This window comes from Balaenoptera ricei, chromosome 10 (genome assembly GCF_028023285.1).
Source record: "Balaenoptera ricei isolate mBalRic1 chromosome 10, mBalRic1.hap2, whole genome shotgun sequence".
In the NCBI taxonomy this organism is placed as follows: domain Eukaryota; kingdom Metazoa; phylum Chordata; class Mammalia; order Artiodactyla; family Balaenopteridae; genus Balaenoptera; species Balaenoptera ricei.
In genome coordinates this window covers 54,971,630-54,983,697 of record NC_082648.1, presented here as the reverse complement: position 1 = coordinate 54,983,697, position 12,068 = coordinate 54,971,630, and the positions used below count along the sequence as shown (strand labels likewise).

Sequence of the window (12,068 nt, the reverse complement as noted above, 5' to 3'; positions counted from 1 at the left end):
TTATAAAAAAAGAGCCCCAAGAGAGCTCTCTCACCCTGCCGTGTGCTATTATAGCAAGAAGATGGCTGTCTATGAACCAGGAAGCAGGTTATCACCAGACACTGAATCTGCTGGTGCCTTCATCTTGGACTTGCCAGCCTCCAGAACTGTGAGGAATAAATTTCCGTTGTTTATAGGCTACGTGGTCTATGGTGTTTTGTTATAGCAGCTTCAATGGACTAAGACATCTACTTAGACCAAAAAGAGGGCATTGTAGGTCTTTTAAAATAAGAATTACAAAGGAGTCTAGACCAGTTTAATTATAATCCTGTCAAAGGTTGGGAAGAGACGATCTCAGTAAAGTCCATTTCAAAGCACTGATTGCATGTTTCTGGTGTTTCTCCCTCCATATTAAAACTCTGAGCAGCTGGGTGCCACATTACTGAATTTGAAAAGCTACACTATGTTGATCCACAGCAAAAGAGTCTATGAGTCAGGTGATGATCCATCCATCAGTCATAGGAAACATGAGGCACTGAAAACTTAGTATAAAACCCCAAACCCACAAAAACTAGCCACAGTTTCCGATCACAGGGGATGTGACTCATATCTCAGCAGGGGTACACATACCTTATTACAGTCACAAAATAAAATGTTTCTCAAACAAACTTTATCCCCCCCAAAATCATTTGCACAGAGCAGTAATTTGGTGAAAATCTTTTGAAACTTACAAAGTAATTTATTTCTTTGTGGTTGGCGCATATTGCTATGCTTGGTTCTTACCACAATGACTCTTAATTTAGGGGACAAGATGATGGGCAATTAATCCTTTAACCATATTCAGCTGAATCCAGAGTCAAATGGAGGATGGATGGAAAGAAAAAGCCCTTGGCTGACCTAACCTCTGGACCTCCCAGGAAGTACTCCCACACTCTAGGGATGCCCCCACCAATGTCCATAGCCAAGAGTTCCTAAACTAGCCATCTCAGTCCCAACTGGACTCTTATAAATGCACTGCTTTTCTTGGTTGTGGATAAGGGAGAGATGCAAAGGAGGGAAGTGTTGCTGAGAGAAAGAAAGAGAGAGAGAGATCACAAAAATACATCTGAATTTATAGCAAAGAACTTTTTCTTAATACATCTTTAAAGTTGCAGTACAGAGTTGATGATTTCGTTCGTAAATAAAGAATAAGAGGAATGAACGAGTGGGTAGCATGGAGACCTCAATTATGCAACCACTCAATTACTCAGCATTAATTCATTACATGTCTATCATACGCCAGAGATTTAATAACAAAAGAACTAAAACATGAGCCATACCCTAGAGAGAGCCAGGATGCAGTGCGTTAGAATATGAGACAGAGAAAGGAATTCCAGGCAGAGGGAACAATATATGCAAAAGCTAAGAGGTAAAAACAGCATTGTTTGACTCCCACTGAGGGGTCACAGCAAGTTATATTCTCACTGCTTTGACCCTGAGGATGTTTTGAGGCTGAAGTTATATGAAAAAAAAAAAGAAAAGAAAAGAAAAGAAAAGGAAAAAAAAAAGCCTTTAAATGGAAATGGTAACAACGTTAATGCATTTTTGTCAAAAAAGCATTTTCTCCAGTAATTTTCCTTAATCAGTTAAACCATTTCCAGTTACTTCTTTCCATTTTAAATTTTATTTAAATTTTCATGGAGATCAATTCTTTCTTCTTTGGACTGATATTTACAAAATTCTATTAATCAATCAGCACTTTAATCATAATAAGTCTATGGATTCCAGTTTTTTCTAGGAAAAGAGAGAGAGAGAGAGAGAGTTACTTCAATAAGGACAACATCCCTGGAGCAAATTTTGTAAATCTAAATTTTACTGAGTATCTTTCTATTTGTTGTTTTATTTTATTTTTTTTAAAGATTTGTTTTTGATGTGGACCATTTTTAAAGTCCTTATTGAATATGTTACAATATTGCTTCTGTTTTGTGTTTTGGTTCTTTGGCTGTGAGACATGTGGGATCTTAGCTCCCTGACCAGGGATCAGACCCGCACCACGGGCATTGGAAGGCGAAGTCTTAACCATTGGATTGCCAGGGAAGTTCCGGTTGTTTTAATTTGTGTCAATTATTTCTATTAATAATATTATTCAGAAATTGAATAAAATACATATCCAGACATTGCTGGTTAATCAACCAGAAAAGCTGAGAGAAATTCCTTTAAATAGTCTGGAGTCACACTATTACATTGGTCTTCGAATTTTTTGATAAACCTATCTTCATTAACAGTCTGTGCTACTTTAGGTCCAAACAACTAATGATAAATGTTGGAGACAAAATGTCCTGCTTCAGATAGAGCCCATCCATGACATGTCACATCCCTGCTTCTTCTACCTCCAGATTAACCCATGGACCAACAATGGAATGCCAGATTGCCATTTGGGAAACTTATAATCCCCTAGAACATAATCACCCAATTAAACAGCATAGACTGCTGGCAAAAGGATTCTTTAAGACCACTTCAGTCACCATTCAGTCTTAAACTAGGCATTCCATTTTTCCTTGGTTCTCTGGATTTGATCTCTAAACTCCAGGTGCCATTTAAATCGGTACCTTCCTGTGTTAAAACTTTCTGTGTCAAATTCAGCCCTTCCTTAGCATATACTCTGTTCAAGCTGTTTTAGTTAATTTATTTCCCAGGTAACAGCTGTACTATTTTATTTATTTTATGTTATTTTATTTTTTAACATCTTTATTGGAGTATAATTGCTTTACAATGGTGTGTTAGTTTCTACTTTATAACAAAGTGAATCAGCTATACATATACATATATCCCCATATCCCCTCCCTCTTGCGTCTCCCTCCCACCCTCCCTATCCCACCCCTCTAGGTGGTCACAAAGCACTGAGCTGATCTCCCTGTGCTATGCGGCTGCTTCCCACTAGCTATCTATTTTACATTTGGTACTGTATATATGTCCACGCCACTCTCTCACTTCGTCCCAGTTTACCCTTCCACCTCCCTATGTCCTCAAGTCTATTCTCTACGTCTGCGTCTTTATTCCTGTCTTGCCCCTAGGCTCTTCAGAACTTTTTTTTTTTTTTAGATTCCATATATATGTGTTAGCATATGGTATTTATTATTCTCTTTCTGACTAACTTCACTCTGTATGACAGTCTCTAGGTCCATCCACCTCACTACAAATAACTCAATTTCGTTTCTTTTTATGGCTGAGCAATATTCCATCATATATATGTGCCACAACTTCTTTATCCATTCATCTGTTGATGTAAACTTAGGTTGCTTCCATGTCCTGGCTATTGTAAATAGAACTGCAATGAACATTGTGATACGTGACTCTTTTTGAATTATGGTTTTCTCAGGGTATATGCCCAGTAGTGGGATTGCTCGGTCGTATGGTAGTTCTATTTTTAGTTTTTTAAGGAACCTCCATACTGTTCTCCATAGTGGCTGTATCAATTTACATTCCCACCAACAGTGCAGGAGAGTTCCCTTTTCTCCACACCCTCTCCAGCATTTATTGTTTGTAGATTTTTTGATGATGGCCATTCTGACCCGTGTGAGGTGATACCTCATTGTAGTTTTGATTTGCACTTCTCTAATGATTAGTGATGTTGAGCATCCTTTCATGTGTTTGTTGGCAATCTGTATATCTTCTTTGGAAAAATGTCTATTTAGGTCTTCTGCCCATTTTTGGATTCGGTTGTTTGTTTCTTTGATATTGAGCTGCATGAGCTCCTTGTATATTTTGGAGATTAATCCTTTGTGAGTTGCTTCATTTGCAAATATTTTCTCCCATTCTGAGGGTTGTTTTTTCGTCTTGTTTATGGCTTCCTTTGCTGTGCAAAAGTTTTAAGTTTCATTAGGTCCCATTTGTTTATTTTTGTTTTTATTTCCATTTCTGTAGGAGGTGGGTCAAAAAGGATCCTGCTGTGATGTATGTCGTAGAGTGTTCTGCTTATGTTGTCCTCTAAGAGTTTTATAGTGTCTGGCCTTACATTTAAGTTTTCAATCCATTTTGAGTTTATTTTTATGTATGGTCTTAGGGAGTGTTCTAGTTTCATTCTTTTACATGTAGCTGTCCAGTTTTCCCAGCACAACTTATTGACGAGGCTGTCTTTTCCCCATGTATATTCTTGCCTCCTTTATCAAAAATAAGGTGACTATAGGTGCATGGGTTTAATCTCTGGGCTTTCTATCCTGTTCCATTGATCTATGTTTCTGTTTTTGTGCCAGTACCAAACTGTCTTGATTACTGTAGCTTTGTAGTATAGTCTGAAGTCAGGGAGCCTGATTCCTCCAGCTCTGTTTTTCTTTCTCAAGATTGCTTTGGCTATTCAGGGTCTTTTGTGTTTCCATACAAATTGTGAAATTTTTTGTTCTAGTTCTGTGAAAAATGCCATTGGTAGTTTGATAGGGATTGCATTGAATCTGTAGGTTGCTTTGGGTAGTATAGTCATTTTCACAGTGTTGATTCTTCCAATCCAAGAACATGGTATATCTCTCCATCTGTTTCTATCATCTTTAATTTCTTTCATCAGTGTCTTATAGTTTTCTGTATGCAGGTCTTTTGTCTCCTTGGGTAGGTTTATTCCTAGGTATTTTATTCTTTTTGTTGCAGTGGTAAATGGAAGTGTTTCCTTAATTTCTCTTTCACATTTTTCATCATAAGTGTATAGGAATGCAAGAGACTTCTGTGCATTAATTTTGTATCCTGCTACTTTACCAAATTCATTGTTTAGCTCTAGTAGTTTTGTGTAGCATCTTTAGGATGCTCTATGTTTAGTATCATGTCATCTGCAAACAATGACAGCTTTACTTCTTCTTTTCTGATTTGGATTCATTTTTTTTTCTTCTCTGATTGCTGTGGCTAAAACTTCCAAAACAATGTTGAATAATAGTGGTGAGAGTGGACAACCTTGTCTTATTCCTGATCTTAGAGGAAATGGTTTCAGTTTTTCATCATTGAGAACAATGTTGGCTGTGGGTTTGTCATATATGGCCTTTATTATGTTAAGGTAAGTTCCTTCTATGCCTACTTTCTGGAGGGTTTTTATCATAAATGGGTGTTTAATTTTGTCAAAAGTTTTTTCTGCATCTCTTGAGATGATCATATGGTTTTTCTCCATCAATTTGTTTATATGTTGTATCACATTGAATGATTTGTGCATATTGAAGAATCCTTGCATTCCTGGATTCTTCCCACTTGATCATGGTGTATGATCCTTTTAATGTGCTGTTGGATTCTGTTTGCTAGTATTTTGTTGAGGATTTTTGCATCTATCTTCATCAGTGATATTGGGATGTAGTTTTCTTTCTTAGTGACATCTTTGTCTGGTTTTGGTATGATGGCCTCGTAGAATGAGTTTGGGGGTGTTCCTCCCTCTGCTAAATTTTGGAAGAGTTTGAGAAGGATAAGTGTTAGCTCTTCTCTAAATGTTTGATAGAATTTGCCTGTGGAGCCATCTGGTCCTGGGCTTTTGTTTGTTGGAAGATTTTTAATCACAGTCTCAATTTCAGTGCTTGTGATTGGTCTATTTTCTATTTCTTCCTGGTTCAGTCTCGGGAGGTTGTGCTTTTCTAAGAATTTGTCCATTTCTTCCAGATTGTCCATTTTATTGACATATAGTTGCTTGTAGTAATCTCTCAGGATCCTTTGTATTTCTGCAGTGTCAGTTGTTACTTCTCCTTTTTCATCTCTAATTCTATTGATTTGAGTCTTCTCCCTTTTTTTCTTGATGAGTCTGGCTAATGGTTTGTCAATTTTGTTTATCTTCTCAAAGAACTAGCTTTTAGTGTTATTGATCTTTGCTATCGTTGCCTTCATTTCTTTTTCATTTATATCTGATCTGATCTTTATAATTTCTTTCCTTCTGCTAACTTTGTGGTTTTTTTGTTCTTTTTCCTCTAATTGATTTAGGTGTAAGCTTAGGTTGTTTCTTTGAGATGTTTCTTGTTTCTTGAGGTAGGATTGTATTGCTATAAACTTCCCTCTTAGAACTTCTTTTGCTGCATCCCACAGGTTTTGGGTCATCATGTTTTCATTGTCGTTTGTTTCTAGGTATTTTTTGATTTCTTCAGTGATCTCTTGGTTATTAAATAGTGAATTGTTTAGCATCCATGTGTCTGTATTTTTTACAGATTTTTTCTTGTAATTGATATCTAGTCTCATAGCATTATGGTTGGAAAAGATACTTGATACGATTTTAATTTTCATACATTTACCAAGGCTTGATTTGTGACCCAGGATATGATCTATCCTGGAGAATGTTCCATGAGCACTTGAGAAGAAATGTGTTCTGTTGTTTTTGGATGGAATGTCCTATAAATATCAATTAAGTCCATCTTGTTTAATGTATCATTTAAAGCTTGTGTTTCCTTATTTATTTCCATTTTGGATGGTCTGTCCATTAGTGAAAGTGGGGTGTTAAAGTCCCCTACTATGATTGTATTGCTGTCGATTTCCCCTTTTGTGGCTGTTAGCATTTGCCTTATGTATTGAGGTACTCTTATGTTGGGTGCATAAATATTTACAGTTGTTATATCTTCTTCTTGGATTGATCCCTTGATCATTATGTAGTGTCCTTCTTTGTCTCTTGTAATAGTCTTTATTTTAAAGTCTATTTTTTCTGATATGAGAACTGCTATTCAAGCTTTCTTTTGATTTCCATTTGCATGGAATATCTTTTTCCGTCCCCTCGCTTTCAGTCTGTATGTGTCCCTATGGCTGAAGTGGGTCTCTTGTAGACATCATGTATACGGGTCTTGTTTTTGTATCCATTCAGCCAGTCTGTGTCTTTTGGTTGGAGCATTTAATCCATTTACATTTAAGGTAATTATCGATATGTATGTTCCTATGACCATTTTCTTAATTGTTTTGGGTTTGTTATTGTAGGTCTTTTCCTTCTCTTGCGTTTCCTGCCTCGAGAAGTTCCTTTAGCATTTTTGTAAAGCTGGTTTGATAGTGCTGAATTCTCTTAGCTTTTGCTTGTCTGTAAAGGTTTTAATTTCCCCATCAAATCTGAATGAGATCCTTTCTGGGCAGAGTAATCTTCGTTGTAGGTTTTTCCCTTTCATCACTTTAAATATGTCCTGCCACTCCCTCCTGGCTTGCAGAGTTTCTGCTGAAAGATCAGCTGTTAAACTTATGTGGATTCCCTTTTATGTTATTTGTTGCTTTTTCCTTGCTGCTTTTAATATTTTTTCTTTGTATTTAATTTTTGTTAGTTTGATTAATATGTGTCTTGGCATGTTTCTTCTTGGATTTATCCTGTATGGGACTCTCTGTGCTTCCTGGATTTGATTGACTACTTCCTTTCCCATATTAGGAAAGTTTTCAACTATAATCTCTTCAAATATTTTCTCAGTCCATTTCTCTTTCTCTTCTTCTTCTGGGACCCCTATAATTCGAATGTTGGTGCGTTTAATATTGTCCCAGAGATATCTAAGACTGCCCTCAATTCTTTTCATTCTTTTTTCTTTATTCTGCTCTGCAGTAGTTATTTCCACTATTTTACCTTCCACGTCACTTATCCATTCTTCTGCCTCAGTTATTCTGCTATTGATTCCTTCTAGAGAATTTTTAATTTCATTTATTGTGTTGTTCATCATTGTTTGTTTGCTCTTTAGTTTTTCTAGGTCCTTGTTCAACGTTTCTTGTATTTTCTCCATTCTATTTCCAAGATTTTGGATCATCTTTACTATCATTACTCTGAATTCTTTTTCAGGTAGAGTGCATATTTCCTCTTCATTTGTTTGGTCTGGTGGGTTTTTACCTTGCTCCATCTGCTGTGTCTTTCTCTGTCTTCTCATTTTGCTTAACTTACTGTGTTTGGGGTCTCCTTTTCACAGGCTGCAGGTTCATAGTTCCCATTGCTTTTGGTGTCTGCCCCCAGTGGCTAAGGTTGGTTCAGTGGGTTGTGTAGGCTTCCTCGTGGAGGGGCTTAGTGCCTGTGTTCTGGTGGATGAGGCTGGATCTTGTCTTTCTGGTGGGCAGAACCATGTCCAGTGGTGTGTTTCAGGGTGTGTGTGACGTTATTATGATTTTAGGCAGCCTTTCTGCTAGTGGGTAGGGTTGTGTTTCTGTCTTGCTAGTTGTTTGGCATAGGGTGTCCACCACTGTAGTTTGCTGATTTTTGAGTGGAGCTGGGTCTTAGCATTGAGGTGGAGAACTCTGAGAGAGCTTTTGCCATTTGATATTATGTGGAGCCAGGAGGTCTCTGGTGGACCAATGTCCTGAACTCGGCTCTCCCACCTCAGAGGCACAGGCCTGACACCCGGCTGGAGTACCGAGAGAGAGAGAGAGAGAGAGAGAGAGAGAGAGGGAGAGGGAGAGGGAGGGAGGGGGGGGGAAGAAAGAAAGAAAGAAAGAAAAGAAAGAAAGAAAGAAAAGAAAGAAAGAAAGAAAGAAAGAAAGAAAGAAGAAAGAAAAAGAAAGGAAAAGAAATAAAGTTATTAAAATTAAAAATTAAAAAGTAATAAAAAAAAAGAAAGAGGAGAGCAACCAAACCGAAAAACAAATCCACTGATGATAACAAGTGCTAAAAACTATACTAAAAAAACAAAAACAAAAATGGACAGGCAGAACCCAGGACAAATGGTAAAAGCAAAGCTATACAGACAAAATCACACAAATAAGCATACACATACACACTCACAAAAAGAGGAAAAGGAAAAATATATATTTTCTTTTTAAAGGAAGAGAGCAACCAATTCAATAAACAAATCTACCAATGATAATAAACTCTAAATGCTAAACTAAGATAAACATAAAACCAGAAACCAGTCAGTCCCATACAGCAAACCCCAAATCTACAGTTCCTCGCAAAGTCCACTGCCTCAGTTTTGGAATGATTCATTGTCTATTCAGGTATTCCACAGGTGCAGGGTACATCAAGTTGATTGTGGAGATTTAATCTGCCAGTCCTGAGGCTGCTGGGAGAAATTTCCCTTTCTCTTCTTTGTTTGCACAGCTCCTGGGTTTCAGCTTTGGATTGGCCCCGCCTCCACGTGTAGGTCGCCTGAGGGCGTCTGTTCCCACTCAGACAGGATGGGGTTAAAGGAGCAGCTGATTAGGGGGCTCTGGTTCACTGAGGCCTGGGGGGGGGGGGAGGGAGGGGTACAGAATGTGGCGTGAGCCTGTGGCTCGCATGACGTTGCAACAGCCTGAGGTGCGCCATGTGTTCTCCCAGGGAAGTTGTTCCTGGATCACGGGACCCTGGCAGTGGTGGACTGCACAGACTCCTGGGAGGGGAGCTGTGGATAGTGACCTGTGCTTGCACACAGGCTTCTTGGTGGCTGCAGCAGCAGCCTTGGCGTCTCATGCTGGTCTCTGGTGTCTGCGCTGATAGCCACGGCTCGCGCCCATCTCTGGAGCTCGTTTAGGGGTGCTCTGAATCCCCTCTCCTTGCACCCTGAAACAATGGTCTCTTGCCTGTCAGGCAGTTCCAGACTTTTTCCTGGACTCCCTCCCGGCTAGCTGTGGCGCACTAGCCCCCTTCAGGCTGTGTTCATGCAGCCAACCCCAGTCCTCTCCCTGGGATCTGACCTTCAAAGCCTGAGCCTCAGCTCCCAGCCCCCACCCATCCCAGCGGGTGAGCAGACAAGCCTCTCAGGCTGGTGAGTGCTGGTTGGCAGCGATCCTCTGTGTGGGAATCTCTCCGCTTTGCCCTCTGCACCCCTGTTGCTGTGCTCTCCTTTGTGGCTCCAAAGATCCCCCCCCCCCACCCGTCACCCACCGTCTCTGCCAGTGAAGGGGCTTCCTAGTGTGTGGAAACTTTTCCTCCTGCACAGCTCCCTCCCAGTGGTGCAGGTTCCGTCCCTATTCTTTTGTCTGTTTTTTCTTTTTTCTTGTGCCCTACCCAGGTACGTGGGGAGTTTCTAGCCTTTTGGGAAGTCTGAGGTCTTCTGCCAGCGTTCAGTAGGTGTTCTGTAGGAGTTGTTCCACATGTAGATGTATTTCTGCTGTATTTGTGGGGTGGAGGGTGATCTCCACATCCTACTCCTCGGCCATCTTGAAGCTCTCCTCCAGCTGTACTATTATAAAAATAGAATTGACACTCTTCAGAAGCTTTATAGCATTTATGATTTTTAAAAATAAGATAGATCTTTTTTGCTTTCATCATTTCAAGGATTATCACTTTCATATAAGATTGAATTTTCATAGACCAGATCTCCTAACAGTTAGCACTCTGATTAGTTATTAGTCATTAAGAAAGACTTTCAATGAAGTGAAGTACCCTTGCCTAATGTGAATCTGTAGCTCATAAAATGGTGGTTCGATATGTCAGGATTTTATTTTATATATATTTTATAATATATTTGTATTTGCTTTTACTAGATAATCAGTCTAGTGTTAGAAGTCCAATTAATTATATTTTCATGTAGAATTCTTGACGTAAGGACAGTCTCATGCCTCCATGTAGGTGTCATATGAGGAGGAAAACACCATCAGAATTCATTAGAGTTTTTCTCCTAATTGCGTTTAAAGATACATTTCAGGCATCTCTCGCTCTCTTAGACTTTGCTGCTTTCCTGCACACACCACACCATGTTCCAAATGCCTTGAGATTGGTGGCCTCTGATGCAGAAAGGGCTAAGAGCTTACGGTTAATTAGTCTAACAAAAATACTTCATATAACTTCCTTTTCTTAATAGTCTCCATTTAAACAAACAAAAAAAATCAAACTTTCATCTTCCAAGTGTTGTCAGAATTTACCTAAATGGACTTGAAACCCTTAGGAAGTTGATGCCTCAGGAACTGGAGCAACAGTGAGGATGCCCATGTGGCAGTGGCTTCTTGCTGGGCAGCAGTGAGGCCTTGGGAGGCAAAGGCCCAAAACCTGAAACCTGAGCAGAGTTCCCTTGTGATTCCAAATAAAAAGCCGTTACTGGGCCCAAATAGCCAAAACAATTTTGAAAAAGAAGGGCAAAGTTGGAGGACTCACACTTCCTGATTTCAAAACATATTTAAAAGAGACAGTAAGAAGTCCTGGGAAGTACTCCTTGGTGTGAGCCTTCCCAGAGTCCACCTTTAGCCCCACCAAAGGGCCTGTAGGCTCCAGTGCTGGGTCACTGCAGGCCAAACAACAAACAGGGAGGGAATTCAGCCCCACCCATAATCAGACAAGCAGATAAAAGTTTTACTGAGCTCTGCCCACCAAAGCAACACCCAGCTCTACCCACCACCAGTCCCTCCCATCAGGAAGCTTGCACAGGCCTCTTAGATAGCCTCATTCACCAGAGGGCAGACAGCAGAAGCAAGAATAACTACAATTCTGCAGCCTGTGGAACGAAAACCACATTCACAGAAAGACAGACAAAATGAAAAGGCAGAGGACTGTGTACCAGATGAAGGAACAGGATAAAACCCCAGAAAAACAACTGAAATGGAGATAGGCAACCTTCCAGAAAAAGAATTCAGAATAATGACAGTGAAGATGTTCCAGGACCTCGGAAAAAGAATGGAGGTAAAGATCAAGAAGATGCAAGAAATGTTTAACAAAGACCTAGAAGAATTAAAGAACAAATAATCAGAGATGAACAATATAATAACTGAAATGAAAAATACACTAGAAGGAATCAATAGCAGAATAACTGAGTCAGAAGAATGGATAAGTGACCTGGAAGACAGAATGGTGGAATTCACTGCTGTGGAACAGAATAAAGAAAAAAGAATGAAAAGAAATGAAGACAGCCTAAGAGACCTCTGGGACAACATTAAATGCACCAACATTTGCATTATAGGGATCCCAGAAGGAGAAGAGAGAGAGAAAGGACCCAAGAAAATATTTGTAGAGATTATAGTCGAAAACTTCCCTAACATGGGAAAGGAAATAGCCACCCAAGTCCAGGAAGCTCAGAGAGTCCCCGGAAGGATGAACCCAAGGAGAAACACGCTGAGACACATAGTAATCAAATTGACAAAAATTAAAGACAAAAAAAAAATTATTAAAAGCAACAAGGGGTTAAATGACAAATAACATACAAGGGAACTCCCGTAAGGTTAACAGCTGATTTCTCAGCAGAAACTCTACAAGCCAGAAGGGAGTGGCACAATATATTTTAAGTGATGAAAGGGAAGAACCCACAACC

General features: G+C 39.4%; 1 long non-coding RNA gene across 2 annotated transcripts in view; it reads right to left on the bottom strand.

Moving 5' to 3' along the window:
• The window catches only part of LOC132372595 (uncharacterized), a 242,174-nt gene that overhangs the window by 41,111 nt on the left and 188,995 nt on the right, over window positions 1-12,068 (bottom strand). Inside the window, exon 4 of one of the 2 annotated variants that reach the window (XR_009505209.1) lies at window positions 9,761-10,010. The exons of the other annotated variant lie outside the window; for it this stretch is intronic. This is a non-coding gene — a long non-coding RNA (uncharacterized LOC132372595). Of the gene's footprint in view, window positions 1-9,760; window positions 10,011-12,068 lie in introns of those variants that run through there. 2 annotated transcript variants of the gene reach the window in all.